The sequence below is a fragment of the Pongo abelii genome, chromosome 23 (genome assembly GCF_028885655.2).
Source record: "Pongo abelii isolate AG06213 chromosome 23, NHGRI_mPonAbe1-v2.0_pri, whole genome shotgun sequence".
NCBI lineage: Eukaryota > Metazoa > Chordata > Mammalia > Primates > Hominidae > Pongo > Pongo abelii.
In genome coordinates this window covers 31,690,321-31,715,333 of record NC_085929.1, presented here as the reverse complement: position 1 = coordinate 31,715,333, position 25,013 = coordinate 31,690,321, and the positions used below count along the sequence as shown (strand labels likewise).

The window sequence follows — 25,013 nt, the reverse complement described above, 5'->3', positions numbered from 1 at the left end:
AACTTGGGCTTGCGGGTTCCAGAGCCCCTTCTGTGCCCCTTCCAGGCTGTGCCTGGGTGAGATTCTTCCCCTCCCAGCACCTCTTCTTCCTGGAGGGTTCAGTGGCTGAGCTGACACCGGTGGGCAAGAGGCCCTAGCCTGCTTGTTGAATGACTCAAAGGTGGTGTCTGGGAGCCTGGCGGGACTTTCTCCCTGTCAGCCTAGAGGCACTTTTAGAGGAGCGTGTCTGTTTCGCAGTCTTCGTGTATCATAATTCATAATTAAGGTAGAGGGTACACATTTAGTTTAAAGTAAAATTTCAAACCCACCTCCACTCCCAGCTGGCCAGCTTCATGCAGTTCTCTCCCTGTCCCCTCCTCTGCTCTCCACAGGTGAGAACAAGTCTCGGGGCCCCTCCGTGGGGCCCCAGGCTTCCTGCCTGAAACTGCCTCGCTGTGTGCCCTTGGGCAACCCCGCCTCGCCCCGTGCCTCAGTTTCCTCACTCATAGAGGCTCCACAGGTAACACACCTGGCTCCTGGCCCCATGGGCCGCCAGGCCCCCCGGGGCGGAAACCCTGCGCCCCAGCCCCGCGCCCAGCCTCCCGGTGGCGCCCCCAGGGAAGGGCGGGGAGCGCGGGGAGGGGCTGCAGGGACCCAGGCTGCTGGGGTGGTCGGGCCCGCCTGACCGCCGGCCGCCTCCTGGGGGCGCGGGCAGCTGCGCCGGCGGGGGGCGGAGACGCGGCGCTGCTTCCGCTCACGCGCGCCCTGCTCCCTCCTCCCAGTCGTCCTAGTCCGCGGCGCCCAACGGGGAAGACTGAGGTGCCGGGAGACGCGCGAGGAGCCGCCGCCGCCGCCGCCGCCGCGCCATGGAGCCCGAGTGAGCTCCGGCCGCTGGACAACATGGAGGCAGCGCCGCCCGGGCCGCCGTGGCCGCTGCTGCTGGTGCTGTGCGGCTGCCCGGCCCCCGCCGCAGGTAGGTGGGCGCGGGCCGACCCGGGACCGCGGGCTGCTTGTACAGTGGCCCGGGCGGCCTCGCGACCAAGTGCGCGGGCGCCGCCGCCGCCTCGGAAGCGAGTTGGGGGGAGTTGGGGGCGAGTTGGGGCGCGCACCGGGGATCCCCCCGCCGTCCCCGGCGTCCCCGCCCGGGCCCTCCCCGGGGACGCCGCGTCCCGGGCCGGTGAGGAGGGCGCGCGGGCGGCGCCGGCGGGTCCTCACCTGCCTGCGCCCGCGGGAAGCCAGGAGCCGAGCCCGCGCTGGGCCCCTGTGGCCCGGGCCGGGCACCAAGCGGGGACTTGGGGCCGGGAGGCGGGCCTGGCCCGGGGAGCCGGTTGGCGAGTCTGTTTCTAGCGGCCGGCCCGCGTGCTCCGAGGACGGGCTGAGGTTGCAGCAAGAAAGTTCTGAGCCCGGGTGCGGGGCTGCCTGGCCGGTGGCGCTGCCCCTGTGAGCCGTGGATGTGGGTTTCCAAGCGGACTGACACCTGCCAGGTGCCGGGGCGACCCGAATGCCCCTTGTGGCCGCCGGTGACCCAGATGGTGTCCCTCCCCGGGTCAGCTGCCCCGGGGGTGACATGGTCCCAGAGCGCGGGGCAGTAGGGAAGGCAGGTTCGTGCCTCAGTTGTACACTCCCGTGGGGAGAGGGTAGGGCCGGGGAACTTTGTCTCCAACTTTTGGTGTTTCCCAAGGGGTGGAGTTGAGGTCAGGAGGACTCAGGAGACTTAAGCAGTTGTGAAACGCTACACATGTTCTTTTAATTTGGAGATGGCCATGTGGTTTTTGAAGCAAGCCTCTTGCTACCTAAATCATTTTCTTCGGATGTGCGTGTTTTGCTTTTCTGGAGTATGACCAGCCAAGTGGCACGGCCGCAAGTGCCTGTGCACGCCTGGGCTCCTGTTTTGTTTGTGGCAATTTAGCGGGGAGGACCTCGGGCCCCTTTGTCTGTGCCTCCTTAAGGCAAACAGCTGTCTCCTTGAATATTTCCAGTGTGGATGGTGCAGGGGGGTGGCCGTGTAGTCAGTTCCCCCGGGCTGCAGCCTCTCTTCTGGAGGTGTAGGGGGCAGCGGGGAACAGGAGGAGCTTGGCCTTTGTTTCAAGTCCTCCTGCCACTGACCCAAACCTAGAGATTCTGTGGACAGTTTCACCCCAAATTTGCCTCTCTCAGGAGCGTGTTTACATTTGGGGGCCTTGTCTGGGGCTAGCAAAACAAGGTGAAGACAAAACAGCGACAGTATCTGGGGAGTACAGGCCAGCACCGCTCCTTTTTCCGGAAATGCCTGAGTCAAGGAGGCAAAAGGGGTTTTGGGGAAGCTGTTTGTTTTAAAGGGGGAGTTTCTAGGCCGACCACGTTGCCTTTCACCTCATTGCAGTTTTGGGTTTTGTGCACGTTTTGGGTGATGTTGCAGGAATCAAATGTCTGTCGTCCATGTGATTCGAGCCCCTGAGGAGAAAGAATTACAGCTGTGGAGTTCAGTTGTGTGTGAGGCAAAAATAGAGTTGATTATTTTAACATTAGGCAGCAAGGCCTGGGAGCCCCAGCGAATGTGGTGATCCAGTCCTAAAACAAAAGGAAAGGGAGGAATCTTTCTGCAGAACGGTTTTGATGTTACGTCCCTGATTTTCTGTGTGAGATACATGCCTCGGACCTCAGCGAAGCCAGTAAGTGGGCAGCTAATTATTTTTCCTGATTGCTTCCTGTTGCAATTGGAAGCTGTGAACCCACAGAAATGGCTTTATTCTAGTGGTCCCAGTGCTGAGAACCTCCCCAGCTTCCAAGCCCTAGGCCTCTCTCCTCAGGGCTCAAGTGCTTATTCCAGGACCCGCCTGTCTAGGCACCCCTTTTCCCCCTGGAGGTTCCTCCTGTAGATGCCCAAGGCCAAGGCCAGCACGGCTGAGTGGGCTTAACTAAGTGCTGCGTGGGACACCCTGAGAGAGTCCCCTCTAAAGCGGGGCCCCTTGCATTTAACTCCCCTTGTTCAGTTCCAAGAAATTCCCCGGTGAACCCTATCCAACATTTGTTCAGCACTTTTCTGGGGAGATCCACCTTGTGCTTCCTGTCATTTTTGGAATCCATTTAATTTCAGCGGCACTGTGTCACTGCTCAGGCATTTAGTAGAACTCTCACACAGGGATGGGGGGTGAGGGTGCAGGCAGGTGAGGCCTCCGAGTTGCTTTCTCCCTTGCAGCAACGGGTTGCAAGGCTGAGAGGGGGTTTTGGGGCCAGACCCACCTGGATTTACATGCTCAGTAGCTGTCTGACTTCGGGCACCATACCCAGTTTCTGTCATCTTGCCCCACTCCTCTCCCAGGCCTTGGGGAGCCCTTAGTGCCCTATGTGAGACCTTTAGCCCCATCCCTGGCCCAGGTTGGGGACTGGCAGTGGCAGTGCTGCAGTGGCAGTTGTGTGTAGGAGTCCTTGATCTCTCTGGCCCTGGCTGGTCTAGAGGCTGTTATTACAATAGTCTGTGTGACCTTCGACATCCAGTCCACTGACCACCTCATTCACTCACTGCTGCAGCCCTGGGGGGCAGGAGTAGTTAGCACTGTGGACAGAGCCCCTGTGTCCAGGGTCTGATCCCAGCCTGGCCGCTTGCTGTGCTGGGAAGCTTGAGAAGCAGATGCTATCTTTGTGTGCCTCAGTTTTCTCAGCTGTAAAATGGGGATAAGAATCCTTCCTACCATGAATTCAGTGAGTTAACGTGCACCTGGCCCAGTATAATGCTGTTGCTGTTTCTCTTTGGTGTCTGCTACTGTGTGAAGTGCTGGGGTTGAATGCAATAGAATGACAAATAAGGCCCCTCCGCTGCAGGCAGGGCTTCCTGTGTAGCGGGGAGGACAGGGAAACAAGCTGTGCAGCTATGCAGAGGTGGGCCCAGGGTTGCTCCTTCACCCTCGGAGCGTCCTGTGAGAGGTCCTTAGAGGCCAGATCATGCTGTGGAGTCTCATTGTGATCCAGAAGGCAGTGGAAGCTACTGGAAGGCTTTAGGCAAGAGTGATAGGAAATGAAAGCTGAAGCCAGACCTTTCCTAGGTGAAAAGTGTCGAGTTGATTTTTTTTTTAATTGAGGTGAAACTTACATGATATAAAATTAAAGTATACAAGGCAGGCATTTAGTACATTCACAGTGTTTACAACCATCACTTCTATGAAGTTATGAGATTTTCATCACCCCAAAGTAAAACCCATACCCATTACACAGTGACTTCCCGTTCCCTCTCCCCCGACCCCCTGATGAGCACCAGTCTGCTTTCTGCCGCTATGGCTGCCTGTTCTGTGCATTTTGTATGAAGGGAATTATACAATACATCGTCGTTTTTCGTGGCTGACTTCCTTGGTTACTGTAATGTTTTCAGGGGCCATCCAAGTAGTACCAGGTATGGGTGTTTCAGCCATTTTTTTTTTTGAGATGGAGTCTCGCTCTGTTGCCCAGGCTGGAGTGCAGTGGCACGATCTCGGCTCGCTGCAACTTCTGCCTCCTGGGTTTAAGTGATTCTCCTTCTCAGCCTCCCAAGTAGCTTGGATTATTAATGGGTGCCTGCCACCACACCCGGCTAATTTTTGTATTTTTAGTAGAGACGGGGTTTCACCATGTTGGCAAGGCTGGTCTTGAACTCCTGACCTCAAGTGAGCTGCTGGCCTTGGCCTCCCAAAGTGCTGAGATTACAGGCGTGAGCCACCGTGCCTGGCCTATTTCAGCCCTTTTTGTGGCTGAATAATATTCCATTGTGTGGAGGGACCACATTATATTTGTCAGTTCATCCACTGATTGGATTGATCTTGGTTGGTTGTGTCTCCCAGCCAGCATGAACAGGGCTCATGCGTCCTCGTGGAGGTGGCTGGTGGGAGGATCTGGCCTGAGACTCTCCTGCTGAGGTTCAGGAACGAGCCAGGTGATGAGAATGAGCTGGGGAGTCAGTGTTGGCCTCTGAGAGGAGGGGCCTGGGCCCTGAGAGGAGCCCTGGGAGGGCAGAGTGAGGGCCAAGTTCAGGTTACAGAAGCTGTGAGACAGCCAGACATTTGTGGTTTGTGAGGCCTTGGAGACACTTATTGCGCTCTCCAAACAGGGAGTCTGTTGGGGAGGCCCTGGCAGGAGCTGGGGCTGCATCCAGCCCCTTGGCTTGGTGGCCTCGTTCACTTATTTGTTCAGGAAGCAGCAGGGCGTGGGCTCCATGCCAGGCCGCCCTGGAGGGCTGTCCTGGGGCAGCGCGACCCAAGTGTGGTAGGCGGAGGCGACTGTGGCTTGCTACGAGCTGGCCACAGGGACCCACCGGCTGGCTCTGGCTACTCTCTGCGTTCTCTTCAGCTCTGGAGAGCTGTGTGCTGGCCCTCAGCCTCAGTTTCCTCATCTGCAAAATTGGGACAATGGTGTCCACCTTGCCGGTGCTGGTGGGGTCCCAAGAGCTGGTGTCTGGGGTAAGGGAGCTGGGGGCCAAAAGCTCCTGCCCTGGGGCCCCAGCTGTCCTTTGAAGAGTACCCTGAGGGTACGACTGAGAGCCAGTCCCCAGCACCCTTGTCCAGATGGGGACCAGGAGGTGGGTGAAGGTATTTGGGGTCTGAGCTCTGTGCTGGTTGCCCCCGAGGGGGCCTAGAGCCCTGAGTTAAGAGCAGAGCCCGGCCGGGCGCTATGACTCACGCCTGTAATCACAGCACTTTGGGAGGCCAAGGCAGGCGGATCAGAAAGTCAGGAGATTGAGACCATCCTGGCTAACATATTGAAACCCCGTCTCTGCTAAAAATACAAAAAATTAGCCAGGCATGGTGGCGGGCACCTGTAGTCCCAGCTACTCAGGAGGCTGAGGCAGGAGAATGGCGTGAACCTGGAAAGTAGAGCTTGCAGTGAGCCGAGATCGGGCCACTGCACTCCAGCCTGGGGGACAGAGTGAGACTCCCATCTCCAAAAAAAAAAAAAAATGCTGAGCCGGATGCTGGCCCTATCCCTTCTTGCCCCACCTGGTTAAATGGGGGCTGCCTTCCTGGGTTGGGAGTGGGTGGGGACCTGTGCCCCTAAGCCATGCAGAGACATGTGCAGACGGGCCGCACTTACACATGTGGGTGGCTATCCGTGGTCCCTGCCCATTTCCAAGGCCCTTGTGGTGGTCCCTGTGCTCCAGGTCCAGTCTCTGGTTTCCAGTTTGTCATGGTTTGCCTGTCGCCTTGTAGGGGGCAGTTGACGCTTTGCTGGCCTGGCTCGTGGTGTGCCAGAGCCTGTGGCTGCTGCGCAACTGTGCCTCTTGCTCTCACAGTGGCAGGTGCCTCATTTTCTGATTGAGCCTGATGGGCTGGAGGTTCCGCCACAGGGACACTGTTCTGTGTCCCTCCTGCTTGGGGTCTCCTGCCGTGGACCCCCTGGGAGGTTGTCTTGCGGGTGGGGAGATTGTGCTTTCTGGGTATTTTCTTTTTTTTTTGAGACGGAGTCTCGCTCTGTTGCCCAGGCTAGAGTGCAGTGACGCGATCTCGGCTCACTGCAAGCTCCATCTCCCAAGTTAACGCCGTTCCTCTGCTGCAGCCTCCTGAGTAGCTGGGACTGCAGGCGCCTGCCACCACACCCGGCTAATTTTTTGTTTTTTTAGTAGAAATGAGGTTTCACTGTGTTAGCCAGGATGGTCTCCATCTCCTGACCTTGTGATCTGCCCGTCTCAGCCTCCCAAAGTGCTGGGATTACAGGCATGAGCCACTGCGCCCGGTCGCTTTCTGGGTATTTTCTTATTTGCTCTATTGAAATGTATTTAATTTAATATGTATATTTAAAACATCTGTTTTTAGTTTGCCTTATTGTAATATTTTTTGGAGATTTAAATTTTTTTTTTTTTTTGAGACGGAGTCTTGCTCTGTCCCCCAGGCTGGAGTGCAGTGGTGCTATCTCGGCTCACTGCAAGCTCCACTTCCCGAGTTCATGCCATTCTCCTGCCTCAGCCTCCCAAGTAGCTGGGACTACAGGCACCCACGACCACGCCCGGCTAATTTTTTGTATTTTTAGTAGAGATGGGGTTTCGCCATGTTAGGCAAGATGGTCTCGATCTCCTGACTTCGTGATCCGCCTGCCTCGGCCTCCCAAAGTGCTGGGATTACAGGCGTGAGCCATCGCACCCGGCCAAGATTTAATTTTTTTTTTTTTTTTTTGAGTCTTGCTCTGTTGCCCAGTCTGGAGTGCAGTGATACAATCACTGCTCACTGCAGCCTCTACCTCCTGGGCTGAAGCAATCCTCTCACCTCAGCCCGCAAGTAGTTGAGACCACAGGTGTGTACCACCATGCCCAGCTAATTTTATTTATTTTTTGTAGAGACAGGGTTTCACTATGTTGCCCAGGCTGGTCTTGAACTCCTGGGCTCAAGTGATCCACCCGCCTCAGCCTCCCAAAGTGCTGGGATTACAGGCATGAGCCACTGCAACCAGCCTTAATGTAATTTTTCTTGTGGTTAAACTGAAGTGAAGGTTCACGCAAAGAGGAAAGTGGTTTTTAGCCTTTTTGAGGCCTCGAGGGCCCCTTCAAGCATATGATAATGGCTCCTCAAGCATATGAAGGTGACTGGTGGGGGCGGCACAGGCTCCACTCCACCGCATTGCAAGAATCCAGGACCCCGCAGGGCTCAGAGCCCCGCTCCCTGCCTCCTTGTGGGGCATTGGGGGGCACTCACCTTCTGAGTGCCTCAGTTTCCTTTTTTGTAAAATGGAACCAGCTGATTCCAATCTCTATGGCCTCTTCTAGCACAGGGCTTCACGTTTTTCTTCCTTCAGGATGCTGAGGCCTCTGGACCGCTAGGGATTGAGGGTACCCCCAGAAGAGGTGCTGCTTCTGTGCCCTTACTCGCCCTGCAGCTCCTGGCTCTTTTTTTTTTTTTTTTTGAGACAGGAGCCTCACTCTGTCGCCCAAGCTGGAGTGCAGTGGCACAATCTCGGCTCACTGCAACCTCCGCCTCCCTGGTTCAAGAGATTCTCATGCCTCAGTAGCTGGGACTACAGGTGTCCGCCACCATGCCCGAATAATTTTTGTACTTTTAGTAGAGACAGGGTTTTGCCACGTTGGCCAGGCTGGTCTCGAACTCCTGACCTCAAGTGATCTGCCTGCCTCGGCCTCATAAAGTGCTGGGATTACAGCTGTGAGTCACCGTGTCCAGCCTGCCTGGCTAGTTTTTAAAAATTTGTTGTTGAGATGGGTGTCTTGCTTTGCTGCCCAGGCTGGTCTTGAACTCCTGGCATCAAGCTATCCTCCCACGTCAGCCTCCCAAAGTGTTGGGATTACAGGCATGAGCCACTGTGCCCAGCCTATTTTATTATTATTATTATTATTATTATTATTAAATTTTATTTTTTCTCACTATTGCCCAGGCTGGCCTCCAACTCCTGGGCTTGAAGCATCTTCCCGCCTCAGCCTCTTGAGTAGCTGGGACTGCAGGCATGTGCCACCACACCCTACTTTGTACTTTTACGTTTATATCTTTGCTCTTGTTAAAAACCAAGTGCTATTTCATAGTACACAGGTACACTTTACAGCATTTACTTGATTGAGTTTTTCCAGGCTTCATTGCTAGTACAAGGCATGCTTACTCGTGTGTCTCTGCATGTGTGTGTTTTTATAGGAAACATTCCTAGTCAAAGAGTGTGTCCATTTAGATTTTTAAATATATTGATGCCAGGCACAGTGGCTCACCCCGGTCATCCCAGCACTTTGGGAGGTTAAGGCAGGAGGATTACTTGAGTCCAGGAGTTCGAGACCAGCCTGGGCAACATTGGGAGACCCCATCTCTACAAAAAAATTAAAAATTAGCTGGGTGTGATTGCACACTCCTGTAGTCTCAGCTAGCTGAAAGACTGAGGTGGGAAAATCTCTTGAGCCCAGGAGGTCAAGGCTGCAGTAAGCCATGATCATGGCACTGCAACAGATCTAGCCTAGGCAACAGAGCGAGACCCTGTCTCAAATACATACATACATACCTCCTAAAAAGCTGTACCAATTCATATCTGCAAGCATCTATGAGAACACACACATTCCTATTTCCTCTCTGATGCTGGCAATTACCAGATTTTGTTTTTTTGTGTTTCCTTTGGTCCCAATTTGGTTAAAAATTATAACGCCTTTAGATTTGCACAACCCTCATTTCTGGTTTATTGGTATTTACTTTTCTGCAAATTGCCTACACTTATCCATTTTTCTATTGTTTTTCTTTCTTTTTTTGAGACAGAGTCTCGCTCGTCTCCCAGGCTGGAGTGCAATGGCGCGATCGCCATCTTGGTTCACTGCAACCCTTGCCTCCCGGATTCAAGCCATTCTCCTGGCTAAGCCTCCCAAGTAGCTGGGACTACAGGCATGTGCCACCACCCCCAGCTAATTTTTATATTTTTAGTGGAGACAGGGTTTCACCCTGTTGGCCAGGCTGGTCTCGAACTCCTGACCTCAAGTGACCCGTCCACCTCCCAAAGTGCTGGGATTACAGATGTAAGCCACCGTGCCTGGCCTGTTTGTCTTTTTCTTACTGATTTGTGGGAGGTCTTTATTTGGTGTGGACTTTCTTTGTTCTGTTTGTTTCACGTTTCACTGCTGGTCTGTAGCTAGTCCTTCATCCTTGTTTCTGGTGGTACATTATCTTAAAGGCATTAAGAAGCTTCATGTAACCACAACTCTATCTTTTATGGCTTTTTTCCTATCCCTTGTTCCTCCACCTCCAGATTATAAATATATTCTCCATTATTTTCTTCCAGGAGTGTTACTGTTTTGTGTTTTACATTCAGACATTATTCTGATTTTTTTTTTGTATATGAGGTAGGGGTCTGGCCAGTGAATAGGGAGTTGTCCAACACCTTGGTGGGATGATCCATCCTGTCCATTCATTGAAAATGCTGCTGTTTTATGTGTAGTGTCCACAGACACCTGGGTCCTGATTCCAGACCCTTCCCTGTGCTCCACTACCTGTACTGGAATGCTGCTGTCTCCATCTCTGAAGCATCAGACCATATTTTGAGATCAGTTGCCCAAATTCCAACTTCACTGTCCTTTTCAAAAGATGTGTTGGCTCTTCTTGCATGTTTATGCTTTTGTGGTGAACTTCAGAGCCATCCTGTCAGGTTCCACCCTTTGATCTCTTGAACTGGGGATGATAAGTGGTGATATCCAACAGGTGTCAGAGGGCTGGATTTTAAGTGGCCTCTGATGAGCTGGCAGTCTCAGGCTGTGGAAGTGAGTTCATCTGCTGGGTGCGATGGAGCCAGCCTTGACATTTGCGGGTTTTGCTGACATTTGTGGAGGGCTCTGGAGGTGCCCTTTGTGCCACCTTGCCCAAGCCACTCCTGCTGCCCAGCTCCCTCCTGTGTCTGCTCAGGAAAGAAACTAATGCACGCTAATTTTAGCATTAGCCCGAGAGCAAATGTAATTACTGAGTTAATTATCACTCCCTTCCCCTAGTTCATCCCAGAGCAAAATGTGGGCATCTTTCATTTCTTCCCTGGGATGTACCCCTCTATTAGCCCAGATGGAGAGGCGGTATGTGCCTGGCAAAGCTCTCAGGAAATTGCTCAATGGGGCATTAATAGCTATCCGAGCGCATGGCCCTGGCCGGAACATGCCAGCCCGGGTGCTGGGTGCCCTCCAGGCTCTGGCCACCTTGGGTTTTGCCCCAGGAAGGAGCAGGCTGTCTCCTCTAGGGGACCTGAAGCTTAATGTCCTCACTGTATGAGGTAGTTTTGGAGCAAGACATGTTCTGGGGCTTGCTTCTGTGGGTAAAGGCCATTTCTCCACACTTTTCCCCAGAGAGAACTTGGTTCCCAAAAGGAGCCTGGATCCGGGTGTGGCTGTGCTGCCCTGGCCTCCTCCTCACTTCAGCTGGAGCTTCCAAACTGACATCCACACCTGTTCCTTCTCAGCACCGTAGACACAGGCCCCAGCTCTGCGCCCGCCCAGCCGAAAGCCTGCCCCCCACACTCCCCTCTGCTCAGACCCCCAGGGCTCTGAGGCTTTACCCACAGGCCCTGCAGATTCAGATTCTGTCATCAAATTCAGAGCTAATGACATCAGCTTTTACTTGGTCTCCTTGCTTTCTAGAACCTCCCCTTTGCCCATTTATCTTATGCTCTGGCAAGATTAATTTTTCTCCAAGTAGTTTTCATCATGTCCTTCCTTTTCTCAGACAGTTGTGCCCATTCTCCAGCGTCTGAAGTTGGAACTTTTTGGCCTGGCTTGCCGTGCTTCCCTGAGCAGGCCTGCCCATCTTCTGCCCCTGGTGTGGGCACTTCTCTTGCCAGACCCGTCTGTAACCTACCATGGTCCACCCAGCCTGGGAGGGCCTTGAGGACAGGGGCTGTCTTCGTCTGTGCCCTTCTGCCTCTAGTGTGATGTCTGGTAGATGATCAGTAACTGTTCTGAGGCCACCCAAGGGCTCATCTGTCCAGGGAGCAGATTTTACCCATGTTTACCTCCTCTGGCTTGAATTCTGCTAGAGCATGAGCTCCCTCTGCCATCCCCAAATTTAGCCCAGGTTGTAGAACACCTGTCTGGCTATGTGACAGAAAGCTTCTGGGCCAAGTGTGAGGACCCCCATGGTCGGGCAGTAAGAGTCCATATTTCTGGGGTGTGGGAAACCCAGTGCACCAAAGGGACTTACTTGACCGTGAAGTCCCGGGTCCATGTGGTACCTACCGACCTCCCATGGCCCAGGCTGTATGAGCTGTCACTGGGCAGGGGCTTGGGCATTTGCATCCTTCACTTGGCATTCTTACCATTTTCAAAAACCTTTATATAAACATTTTTAATCATGCAAAGGGAATTATGGAATAATAAGTGTTTATATTAAAAAGTTTTGGTGCTTTTGATTTATTTATTTTTTGAGACAGAGTCTCTCTCGCTCTGTCACCCAGGCTGGAGTGCAGTGGCGCAATCTCGGCTCACTGAAAGCTCCACCTCCCGGGTTCACGCCATTCTCCTACCTCAGCCTCCCGAGGCACCCGCTACAGGCACCCGTCACCACGCCCAGCTAATTTTTTTGTATTTTTAGTAGAGACGGGGTTTCACTGTGTTAGCCAGGATGGTCTTGATCTCTGACCTCAGGTGATCCACCCACCTCGGCCTCCCAAAGTGCTGGGATTACAGGCGTGAGCCACCGTGCTCGGCCTGATCTTGATTTCTTAATATTCCTTTCCAACAAAAGGAACCAATTACATGATAATCCTAAATAATAAAAAACTATTAGAGCTAATAAATGAAATAAGCAAAGATGCAAGATACTAGATCATCACATAAAAATTAGTTGCATTTCAACATATTAGAAATGAACAATTGAAAAGGAAACTTTAAAAGTTCCATTTACAATAATATCAAAAAGAATAAAATACTTAGGCATAAATTTAACCAAGAAGGTGCAGTATTTATATATTGAAAACCACAAATCACTACTGACAAAAATTTAAGAAAATCTAAATAAATGAAAAGACATGGCCGGGCGTGGTGGCTCACTCCTGTAATCCCAGCAGTTTGGGAGGCTGAGGCAGGCAGATTACCTGAGGTCAGGAGTTTGAGACCAGCCTGGCCAACTTGGCCAAACCCCATCTCTACTAAAAATACAAAAATTAGCCGGGTGTGGTGGTGCGTGCCTGTAATCCCAGCTATTCAGGAGGCTGAGGCAGGAGAATTGCTTGAACCTGGGAGTTGGAGGTTGCAGTGAGCCGAGATCACACCACTGCACTCCAGCCTGGGTGATGAGTGAAATTCCTTCTCAAATAAAAAAAAAAAAAGGAAAGAAAAGACATTTAATGTTCATGGATTCAAACACATAATATTTTGAAGATGGCTATATTCCCCCAGATAAAGCTACAGATTCAACAACATTTTTGAAGAAATGGAAAAGCATATGCTAAAATGCATATGAAATTGCAGAGGACCCAAAAATTTAAAAAGCTCATGCTTCCTGATTTCAAAACTTACTACAAAGGTACAATAATAAAAAAAAATAACTGTGGTATTAATATAAAGACATATAGATAAGTGGAATAGACTTGAGAGTCTAGAAATAAAATTATGCATCTATAGTCAAGATCATTCAATGGAGAAAAGTTTCCTCAGCAAATGGTACTGGGAGAACTGGATATCTACATGCAAAAGAATGAAACTGAGGCCTGGCGCGGTAGCTCATGCCTGTAATTTCAACACTTTGGGAGGCCATTGTGGGCAGATCACTTGAGCTCAGGAATTCCAGACCCAACTGGGTAACATGGTGAAACCCTGTCTCTACTAAAAATAGAACAATTAGCCAGACGTAGTGGCTTGCACCTGTAGTCCCAACTACTCGGGAAGCTGAAGTGGGGAGATCACTTGAGCCCAGGAGGTGGAGGATGCAGTGAGCCAAGATCACGCCACTACACACCAGTTTTGGCGACAGAGCAAGACCCTGTCTCAAAAAAAAAAAAAAGGAAGAAAAAGAAATTGGACTCTTACCAATACATACACAAAAACTACATGATATACAAAAGTTAACTGAAAATGAATCAAAGAGCTGAATATAAGAACTAAAACTCTAAAACTTTTAGAGGAAAACATAGGCATAAGTCTTTATGATCCTGGATTTGGCAATGATATTTTTTAGATTTGACATGAAAAACACAAGCAACAGAAGAAAAAAGTAGATTAATTAGACTTCACCAAATGTTTTGTAGATGGTGCATAAAAGCACATTATCAACAGAGTGAAAACACAACCTACAGAATGAGAGGAAATATTTGGGAATCATATATATCTGATAAAATTATGGTATCAGAATATATAAAGAGCTGTAAGTACTCAACAACAAAAAGACATAATCCAATTAAAAAGTGGGCATATGAATACAATTGAATATACATTTCTCCAAAGAAGACATAAAAATGGCCAACATCAAATGAAAAGATGTTTAACGTCATTGGTCAATAAGAAAATGTGGGCCGGGCGCAGTGGCTCATGCCTGTAATCCCAGCACTTTGGGAGGCCGAGGCGGGCGGATCATGAGGTCAGGAGATCAAGACCATCCTGGCTAACACGGTGAAACCCTGTCTCTACCAAAAAATACAAAAAATTAGCCAGGTGTGGTGGCGGGTGCCTGTAGTCCCAGCTACTTGGGAGGCTGAGGCAGGAGAATGGCCTGAAACCAGGAGGTGGAGCTTGCAGTGAGCTGAGATTGCGCCACTGCACTTCAGCCTGGGCGACAGAGCTTAACTCCATCTCAAAAAAAAAAGAAAAAGAAAATGTGAATCAAAACTACAAATTGCTGCCACTTCACACTCACTAGGTTGGAAAGAAAGAGCATGAGAAAGGGAAAGAAGGAAGGAGAAGGGAAGGGAGGGAGGAAAGAAAGGGGTGATTTGGCAAGGACTTGGAGAAGCTGGGAATGTAAAATAATGCAGTCACTTTGGAAAACAGTTTGGTGAGTCTTCAAAAAGTTAAACAGATGACCTAGCAAGCCTATTCGTAGAACTATGCCTCAAAGAACTGAAAACAGGCATCCAAACAAATATTTAATACTTGTACGTAAGTGTTCATAGCACCATTATTTACAATAGCCCAGAATTGGAGACAAATAGCCGTCAAGGAATGAACAAACAAAATGTGGCACATCCACATAATAGGATTTTATTCAGCCATAAAGAGGAATAAAGTATTGATACATGTTACAACATGGATGAACTTCAAAAACATTACACTAAGTGAAAGAAGCCAAACACAAAAGATCACATATTGTATAATTCCACTTATATGAAACATCCAGAGCAGGTAAATCCATAGAGAAAGAAAGCCGACCAGTGGTTTCCAGAGGCTGGGGAGAGGGAGAAATGAGGTGTTGACTGCTTGTTGCACACAAGGTTTCCTTCTGGGGTGATGAAAATGTCTTAGAACTAGATAGAAGTGGTATTTGCACAACATTGTGAATGTACAAAACATCACAGAATTGTACACTTTAAAATGGCCAAGATTAATTTTTTGTGATGCAGATTTTGCTTCAATTTTTTTTTAAAAAGGAACGAATATATATATATATAATTTTTTGGGACAGAGTTTCGCTCCTTCACCCAGGCTAGAGTGCAGTGGCGTGATCTCGGCTCACTGCAACTTCCGTCTTCCGGTTTCAAGCGACTCTCCTGCCTCAGCCTCCCAAGTAGCTGGTACTACAGGTGCCCGCCACCATGCCTGGCTGATTTTTGTATTTTTAGTAGGGACGGGGTTTCACCATGTTGGCCAGGCTTGTCTTGAACTCCCGACCTCGTGATCCACTTGCCTTGGCCTCCCAAAGTGCTGGGATTACAGACGTGAGCCACCGTGCCCTGCCCTAGTACTTCTTGATTCAAAACTTGGCCTGGGGCCCAATACGGTGGCTCAAACCTGTAAGCTCAGCACTTTGGGAGGCCGAGGCGGGCAGTCAGGAGTTCCAGACCAGTCTGGCCAACATGGTGAAAACCCGTCTCTACTAAAAATACAAAAATTACCCGGGCGTGGTGGCACACGCCTGTGGTCCCAGTTACTTGGGAGGCTGAGGCATGAGAATCCCTTGAACCTGGGAGGCGGAGGTTGCAGTGAGCCAAGATGCCTAGATCCTGCCACTGCACTCCAGCTTGGGCAATAGAGCAAGACTCCATCTCAAAAACAAAGGAAAAAAGAAAAACAAAACTTGGTCTGGGAAGGAAAAAGATGAGCCAGAAAGTAAAAGAGTGCTCAGAAAATGACAGTGGCATGCCAAGGACACAGGATCCATCCTGAGGGAGGACTATTCTTCAGTTAAAGACTTATTTATTTTCAATGAGACTATAATTTTGCTTTTAAGCTACATTAGCAAAATTCATTTTTCAAAAACACCCACTGTGAATGTGAAAGTATATTATTAAGCATTTTATATCTAATTGTAAACTTTTTTTTTTTCAAAAGTCTTGCTTTACATTTGTTAAACTGAATACAACTTTTGGATAATTGGATAAAATTGGGTAATTTTAAACATTACTTTCTACACTTGAAACGTTTATTTAAAAAGAAAAAAAAAGGACACAGGAACCAGCTTGAAGGGGTTCCCACTAGCCAAATCTGGGACAATTTGAACATCAAAATTAATAGTGTTTGTCAGGGCTGGCTTTGTGGGCCTGCAACCAGTAGAGTCACACAGGACTTGGCACTCAGAATTTTAATAATGTACAGTCACTGCCTTAAAACCCTTTATCATTTTACCTTTGAATTTGTGGTTTCTAAGTGAAGTCTGATGGCACGATGGAGCATGCTGAGAGCCTGGAGCCTCTGATGACACATGGGTCTGAGGCCTGCTGTTGCCCACTCCCTACCCCTGGTCCCGTGGTCCCTGCCCGGCTTTGCATTCCCTGCCTTGCTTCAGAGCAGTGACTGGGTCACCTGGGCTGGGAGAGGCCCACGTTTTGTCATCGCCTTCCACCCTGGCAGAAGCCTAGGCATAGATAGGTGCAAGAGGGTTCAGGGTTGGGCCCATATCCCAGGGCACTGTCAACCTAAAAAAAAGCCATAAAAAAACTCATAATTATCTTACCTGTGAGTAAGCAAAAAGGATAATAACCTGGGATGCACAGTTATAGCAAGCCACAGATGCATCCAAAGAGGGTAGGGTAAAGGGAAGTCTTTATCGGTAAAAGCAAGAAGTTCATGTAAGCTGCTTAGAAACAGTTTATTGGTACCAGAGGCTCAAAGCCAGAGTTAGTAGTAGATCACTGGTAGAGAAGCCATTATCGGGCAGGTCTTCTTTTGAGATCATCTTATCTGAATTTCTGCAGTCCTAAAAAATGTCTAGTACGAAATTGTGGCTCGGCACAGTGGCTCACGCCTGTAATCCCAGCACTTTGGGAGGCCGAGGCGGGCGGATCACGAGGTCAGAAGATCGAGACCATCCTGGCTAACACCGTGAAACCCCGTCTCTAGTAGAAATACAAAAAATTAGCCGGGCGTGGTGGCGGGCGCCTGTAGTCCCAGCTACTTGGGAGGCTGAGGCAGGAGAATGGCGTGAACCCGGGAGGTGGAGCTTGCAGTGAGCTGAGATCGCACCTCTGCACTCCAGCCTGGGAGACCAAGCAAGACTGTCTCAAAAAAAAAAAAAAAAAAATCATGTCACAGAAATATGTGCATGTGTGTGAAACACGCAAGCCATGCAAAGCACAAAATGCATGAAGGAGATGAGAGAATTTCCTGTGGGTTATTGCCTGGAAACAGCTTTTAGCTTTAGACATGCAAGCATGAGCTCCTCTCCTTTGTGCTCTCCTGGCTTCAGTTTGTCTGGGTCTGAGTAGAGTGGACTTTATCCTGTATCTGCAACTTTCATAGCACCATGTGGTGATCAAGAAGGCAGTTTCCCTCCAGTAATCTGACAGTAGCACAGCACATTCTGCAGGTGATTCAGCTAGGGCCTCTTACCAGTGCCATCCAACAATCCAGAACAAACCAGCATGGAGGGTACAGTTCCCTGGGCTTTGTCCATTTGCATCGACTGGAAAAGCCAGTTCATGAAAAGAGGAAATTGGCTTCCTTGTCCCTACCCAGGGCCCTGCATTTTCATTTGTGCTGGGCCCCATAAATTATGCAGCTAGCCCTGATAGTAGTAATGGATTGTAACACATGAAATTGGAATACTGAGGGTACTAAATACACCCCAAATCCCCCCACTTTCTCCTCCCTGAACAAAAGGAAGCAGGAAGGCTTAGGGTACACCTGTGTCTGTGTCTGCATGCATGTATGTGAGTGTATGGGTACTCACACATGGATACACAGAAAAAAAAATCTAAAAAAAATTCCTTTCCTATTTGTGACCCCATATCTTTTTTTTTTTTTTTTTTTTTTGAGACAGGCTCTTGCTCTGTCACCCAGGCTGGAGTGCAGTGGTGCGTTCTCGGCGCACTGCAACCTCCACCTCCCAGGTTCAGCCTCCCGAGTAGCTGGGACTACAGGTGCACACCACCATGCCCAGCTAATTTTTGTAGTTTTTGTAGAGCCACCACGTTAGCCAGGCAGGTCTCGAAGTCTGGCCTCAAGAGTTCTACATTTCTAACAGAGTTCTATTTCTAATAGAGTTGCTACATATATGTCAAATATTTATCTAATACATATGCACATATTACATGCATATGCATTTGTACGAATGTGTTTTAGGCACCCAGGTCTCACTGCTTGCCCAATAACAAAGTTCTTCCCTGTGGGCCTCTACTTCCCCATCTATAAAATGGGAGACTTGATCCCCTTCATCCCTGATGGATTATCTGAGTCCGTCTCATGTAGAAGGTGGAGGCAGACACCTACTTTGCATGATTTGTCCTAAATTTTCACCTCCCTGTCTGCAATCCTGCTGGAAATCCCATTAGTGACCCCATCCACTATCCTCTTTGGAAATGTCCTTATCCCTAGTATGAATATCCCTAATTCCCTACAGTTTTCAACCTGGGGTGATTTTGCTCCCAGGAGACACTTGGCAATGTTTGGATACATTTTTGGTCATCACGTGTTGGGGGTTGCTACTGGCCAACTGGCTGGTAGAGGCCGGGGGTGCAGTTAATATCCGGCAATGCACAGGGCAGCCCCCACCACACATCAAGAGGAGTGAAGTTGATTGCGAGGCCGAGGAGGGCAGATCGCTTGAGCTCAGGAATTCAAGATGAGCCTGGGCAACATGGAGAAACACCATCTCTACAAAAAATAAAAAAGTTAGTGAGGCATGGTGGTACATCTGTGGTCTCAGAGACTCAGGAGGCTGAGGCAGGAGGATCACCTGAGCCCAGGGAGGTTGAGGCTGCAGTGAACCCCGATGGTGCCACTGTACCCCAGCCTGGGTGATGTGAGACCCTGTCGCAAAAAAAAAAAAAAAAAAAAAAGTAAAGTTGAGAATGAGTAGCCTTGCCTAGAATGAAAGCATGTATTGGATACTTTTCTTTACACTCTCTAGACTGAGATGGTTGGAGCGTTCTGGTAGTACCCAAAGTAGGAGGAAGCATTACAAGTTTAAAAATGGAGAAATTATGTTTTTATGCAGCAGCTGGGCACCAGGCTATGGATTCATCACTTTGTAGGCTACATGTCCTGCCAAGCAAGCCAATGCACCCTGTTTCCAGATGAGAATGTTGAGACGAGGTTGGTTAAGACACGCAGTTCTGAAGAGTTATTGTAACAGATTCTGGAGTCTGTGCTCTGGAAGGGAGGAATGGGGGTGGCCACTAACTCGAGGAGGGGGAAGCATTTGTGCCTGAACAATGAGTTGTTTTCAGATAAAGAAATTGGCACATGTTGAGAAAACAAGACAAGCTTTTTACCGAGTGCTTGATTTTTCATTAGCATGACAGGTGTCTCCATGGCCTCGTGCTTGGATGTGACTAATTCTAAGGAGTCTTTCCTGTTGGTCAAGTCCTAGTCTCTGGGTTTGACCACTCATTCATTCATTCATGTGATATTTCATTCATTCAATAAATACCTATCAAGCCTCAACTATATACTGTGCTCTGTGGATATACTGAATGCAAAATCAGGCCTGGCCCTTGCCCTCATAGAGCCTAGGAAAAGAGATGGAAATGAAATCAAAGAACTAAACAAATACATATAGAGCAACATGTGTGATTAGGGGTTCCAAAGAGAGGTGAGCAAAGCAGAAAATTGCGCATCAGAAGATTGGCCTGGCCACTGAAGCCAGGGAGGATGCTGGGCTGAGATTTGAAGCCTGCATAAGGGGGATAATTACGTCAGGTGTGGTGGCTCACGCCTGTAATCCTAGCACTTTAGGAGGCCGAGGCAGGCAGATCACTTGATCTGTCAGGAGTTTGAGACCAGCCTGGCCAACATGGTGAAACCCTGCCTCTACTAAAAAATACAAAAATTAGCTGGGCATTGTGGTGTGCACCTGTAATCCCAGCTACTCGGGAAGCTGAGGCAGGATAATTGCTAGAGCCCAGGAGGCGGAGGTTTCAGTGAGCCAAGATCATGCCACTGCACTCCAGCCTGGATGACAGAGCGAGATTCCATCTCCAATAATAATAATAATAATAATAATAATAATAATAATGATAGTTAGGCAAACTGGGGGAAAATATGTTTCAGGAAGAGAAAACAGCATGTGCCAGAGTCCTGTGGCTGGAGGACTCATCAAGGGTACACAGGATAGAAAAAAAAAGTTTATATACATGGTAGGAAGCTGAAGAGACAAAGCAAGTGCTGGTCCACACAGGTCTTTTGAGTCAGTAATTAGGATTTGTATTCAGAGGGTGAAGGGGAGCCATGGCAGGTTTAAGCAGGAGAGTCTCATGATCAGATTTGCATTTTGAGATCCCTCTGACTTCTGTGTGGGATTTGTAGGGGGACAGAGGGAGTGCAGACAGACCTGTGAGAAGGCTGCTGGGGTTGTGTGAACAAGAGAGGATGCAGGCCTGGATCAGGGGATTGCTGAGAAGTGTGTGAATTTAACAGAAACTCATTAGCTCAGATGGGTGATGGAAGTTCAGGAGAGCTGCATGAAGAACTCATACACCCTTCTTTTGGGATCTCCTTCAGGACTGCCCTGCCAAGGCTCCCAGATGCCCGCGGCCATCACCAATCAACTCCCCTGCTCGAGATGGGGAGCAAACATTTGGTTTTAGGAAGCCACTATTGTGGTGGTCTGCGGCTCCGACCTGGGCCTGGCTTCCAGCCCGGATTCCCTGCAGAGCCTGTCCGGGGCAGCCACAGGACGCCAGGACTCTCAGCCCTGCACTCAGGGGGCTTCAAAGGCCACAGCAAAGGGGAAGCCCAGAAAGAGCTATTTCAGGCTTCCTATTTCTAAAGCCACGGTCAGGGTGCCCTGCCCACTACCACCATTTCCAGTACTGGAAGCTTCAAAAACTTCACCTCCCTCCAGCCCAGCACCAGAGACAGGCTCCGTGCACAGGGCTGTGCAGTGACCATGGGCAGCCAGGAGAGAGGCCTCCAGCATGGGTGGAGGAGGTTTTGGAATGCTGTGATGCAAGAAAAGCCAGAAAGGTTGACCACCCTGGGTGGGATAGAGCCCTGGGTTCAAACCCGGCTTTTTCATTTTCCACCAGCATGGCCTTGAGCAAGTCATCTCCCCCTTTCTGAGCCTTAGGGGCTCCCCTAGAAAATGGGAATAAGCCACAGGTCATAGATGGAAGCGTGAGGACATCAGCCAGCAATCACTTAATAAATGCCTCCTGTGAGCCTGTCATGGTACGCGGTGGTGGTGACGCAATGGTGAACAAGATGTGCTTCACTGAGCTTTCATTCTAACAGGGAAACCAACATTAAAGAAAAATTGAAGGCTGGGGGCCGTGCCTCATGCCTATAATCCAAGTGCTTTGGGAGACTGAGACGGGAAGATTGCTTGAGCTGAGCCCAGGAGTTTGAGACCAGTCTGGGCAACATAGCGAGACCCCACCTCTACAAAAAATAAAAATAAAAAATTATCCGGGCATGATGGTGCACACCCGTAGTCCCAGCTACATGGGAGGCTCAGCCAGGAGGATCACTTGAGCTCAGGAGATCAGGGCTCAGTGAGCTGTGATGGCACCACTGCTCTCTAACCTGGGCAAGAGTGAGACCCTATCTCTAAAAAGAAGAATATAGTTTGCCTCCTGAATATATAATAATGATGAATATAAAGTATGCCTGGAAGAAAAGGAGGATTTGACCAATATGTGGACCAATCTTTTGGACAGAAACTGCTATCTTGGGAAATGGCAGCGTGAGCCACCTGGTTGATGTTTCCTAATTCCTGGATTAATGGAGAGAAAGAAAATTTATGCCCAATCCACTCAATGTTGCCTTCTTTAGTGAAAAAAAGAATAACTTTATGAAGAAACAGCATTAACTATAAACTGGTCTTGGAAAATGAACATATCACCCACCTATTTTCATGAAAGAAAGATGCAGAAAGGTGAACAACTTAAAGAAATACAAAACCCAAAGGCAATGGTAGCCAGGTGCAATGGCTCACACCTATAATCCCAGCACTTTGGGAGGCTGAGGCAGGAGGATCACTTGAACCCAGGAGTTCAAGATCAGCCTGGACAACATAGCAAGACCCTATCTTGGCAAAGCAATGGTTCTCAAACTTGGGTTTACAGCTGGGACACCCCTCCCTCCCAAATTGTGATTCAGTAGGTCTAGGGTAGGACTGAGAACTTGTATTTCTTTTTATTTATTTATTGAGACCCGTTCTCACTCTTTTGCCCAGGCTGGAGTGCAATGGCGTGATCACAGCTCACTGCAGCCTTGAACTCCTAGGCTCAAGTGATCCTCCCACCTCAGCCTCCTGAGTAGCTAGGACTACAGTTGTGCACCACCACACCCAGCTAATTTTTTATTTTTTATAGAGATGGGGTCTTACCATGTTGTCCAGGCTGGTCTCGAATTCCCGGCCTTAAGCGATCTTCCCACCTCAGTTTCTCAAAGTGTTGGAATTATAGGCCTGAGCCACGGCTCCTGATCAGAACTTGCATTTCTAACAAGATCCCAGGTGATGCCAGTGATGCTGGTTTGTGGCTCACCCACTGAGAACCGCAGCTTCAGGGCAGCTGGGAATACCTTTGGGGATTCACTAATATGAGCCCTGCTTCACTGAGTCTCTTTTCTCACAAGAGGAGCCAGGAAGCCCTCGACAGCCTCTTAGGGGCAGAAGGGTCTGGTTTTCAGCTTCGTGCTAGGAGGAGCTTGGGGCAGCCTCTGAGCTCCTTCCCATCCACATCCCCAGCCAGCTGCTTTATCACTTGGGAGGTGATAGTCTACCTGCCCAGCACCTCCGTCCCACCTTGATAGAAACCAATTCTGTTGCTGCAGCAGAAGATGGGTGGAGTGGAAATCCATATTCCAGGGGATTCTGAGGCAGACATCCCATCCTGAGCACGCGTGGTTCTCCCCACTGGATGAGATCTTATCTGACAGAGAGAGTGCTCCTCTCCACCTGTGTTGTTTTTAAACCCTCCCCACCACTCTGCTCACCTGGGTTGTCTCTGCTTTGAAGACTCACCCCTAGTAGTTTTCTTATTTCAGCCCAGGGTGCACCAAAAAAGCAAGAAAAGTTTTGTTCCTCCCATGTCAATGTCCTGAGACTCACTCCACAGAATGATCCTGTTTTCTAGAAAAACTTGAAACACCCCAGAGGCCAGCAATGGCCAAGGAAGTGCAGAAAACCCCTCTCCTGGGGCGGATGACTGTTTTCAGCTTCTCCCGAGAGCAGTGACTGCATCTCCACTTCCACTTTCCAAGGCCTCCTCACGGGTGGGGGATTTTTTAGAGTCATTGCCAGTCAGGAGTGAGAGGGACAGAACACAGCACCCTTCCAGGACTCATGATGATGAAAAGAGAAACTTCCTGGAAATTAAAAAAAACAAATAAAAAAACAGAAAAGCACAAAGCAAACAGTAACAATTGCCTAAATGGCCCAGACCACAAACTCACCATTTTTAATAATCTGGCATGTTTTCCAGTCTTTTTTCTATGTGCATACTTTAAAAAAATTATGTAACTCATATATCAAAATCATTAGCATTCTGTTTAGAAAATTGGATAGCAGCTATGTTAAATCTTTCTGAAAAAACAAACATTATGTTTATTTGTGTCTATTGCTGGATAAGCTAATGTCAGCAAACCATGGCTTGTAGGACAAATCTGGCCGAATACTTCATTTTATACAACGCACAAGCTAAAAATAGTTTTTACATTTTTAAATGGTTGGGGAAAAAATCAAAGGAAGAAACTCAAGTGTTCTCACTCATATGTGGGAGTTTAACAAGTGGATCTCACAGAGGTAGAGAGTAGACTGGTGATTACGGGAGGCTGGGAAGGGAAGGTGGGGAGGGAAGGATGAAAGAGAAGTTGGATAATGGTACAGAAATACAGTTAGGTAGAAGAAACAAGTTCTTGTATTCAGGCCAGCCACAGTGGCTCATGCCTGTAATCCCAGCACTTTGGGAGGCAAAGGCAGGTGGATCACTTGAGCTCAGGAGTTTGAGACCAGCCTGGGCAACATGGTGAAACCCTGACTCTACAAAAAATACAAAAATTAGCCAGGCGTGGTGGCACGTGCCTGTAATCCCAGCTACTCAGGAGGCTGAGGTGGGAGGATTGCTTGGGCCCAGGAGGTGGAGGTTGCAGTGAGCTAAGATTACGCTACTGCACTCCAGCCTGGGCGACACAGCAAGACCCTGCCTCAAAAAAAAAAAAAAAAAAAGTTCTTGTATTCAATAGTACAGCAGGGAAATTAGAGTTAACAATAATGTCTTACAGATTTCAGAATATCCAGAAGAGGAAAATTGTGTTGAGTAATGTCCCCAACACAAAGAAAAGATAAAAGATAAATGTTTGAGGGGATGGGTATCCTGATTACCCTGACTTGATCATTACATATTGTGTATGTGTATCAAAATATCACATCTACCCCCAAAATATGAACTAATATATTTTTAAAATATAAAAAGTAATAAAAATATTTGCGTAATACATGAAAATGAAATTCAAATTTCAGCATTCATAGTTTTACAGAGGTACAGCCACACCCATACATTTACCTACGGCTGCTTCTATGTGATGCCAGCAGGGTTGAGTAGTTGCCGGAGACCATATTGGCCCCCAAAATGTGAAATATTTACTACCTAATTCTTTACAGAAAAAGTTTGCCAACACCAACTCAAAGTCTGGTTGGTGGTAATTGTTTGTTACCAATCTGCGATGAGATAAACACAGAAATTGAGAGTAAGACTTTAGAAACTTTTGGCTGGGCGTGGTGGACTCACCCCCATAATCCCAGCACTTTGGGAGGCTGAGGCAGGAAGATCTCTTGAGGCCAGGGGTTCAAGCCCAGCCTGGGCAACATAGTGAGACACCCCCGTCTCTTAAAAAAAAAACAAGAAGAAGACAACTTTTAATAATTTGACAGTCTGTTTTAATTATTAATTAAAAAATTTAAAATTGGGGATGATTGCTGTATTTTTCATTTTGCATTTCCGGTAACTGATTTTTGCTGTATTCTACTAACTTTTCAGTCCATAAGGGATCAAAAAATGTGAAACACAAAAACTGATCCCTCACTATAGATAATGTGCGTTTTAAAAACATTCTTCTA

General features: G+C 48.8%; 1 long non-coding RNA gene across 3 annotated transcripts in view; it reads left to right on the top strand.

Annotated features, from left to right (window-relative positions):
* Nucleotides 1-710: 710 nt before the first annotated feature.
* Nucleotides 711-25,013, top strand: part of LOC129052593 (uncharacterized) — a 90,509-nt gene continuing 66,206 nt past the window's right edge. The window contains exon 1 of one of the 3 annotated variants that reach the window (XR_010139448.1): nucleotides 711-952. This is a non-coding gene — a long non-coding RNA (uncharacterized LOC129052593). The remainder of the gene's footprint in view (nucleotides 953-25,013) is intronic. The other 2 variants (XR_008517663.2, XR_008517664.2) reach the window with 2 other exon arrangements.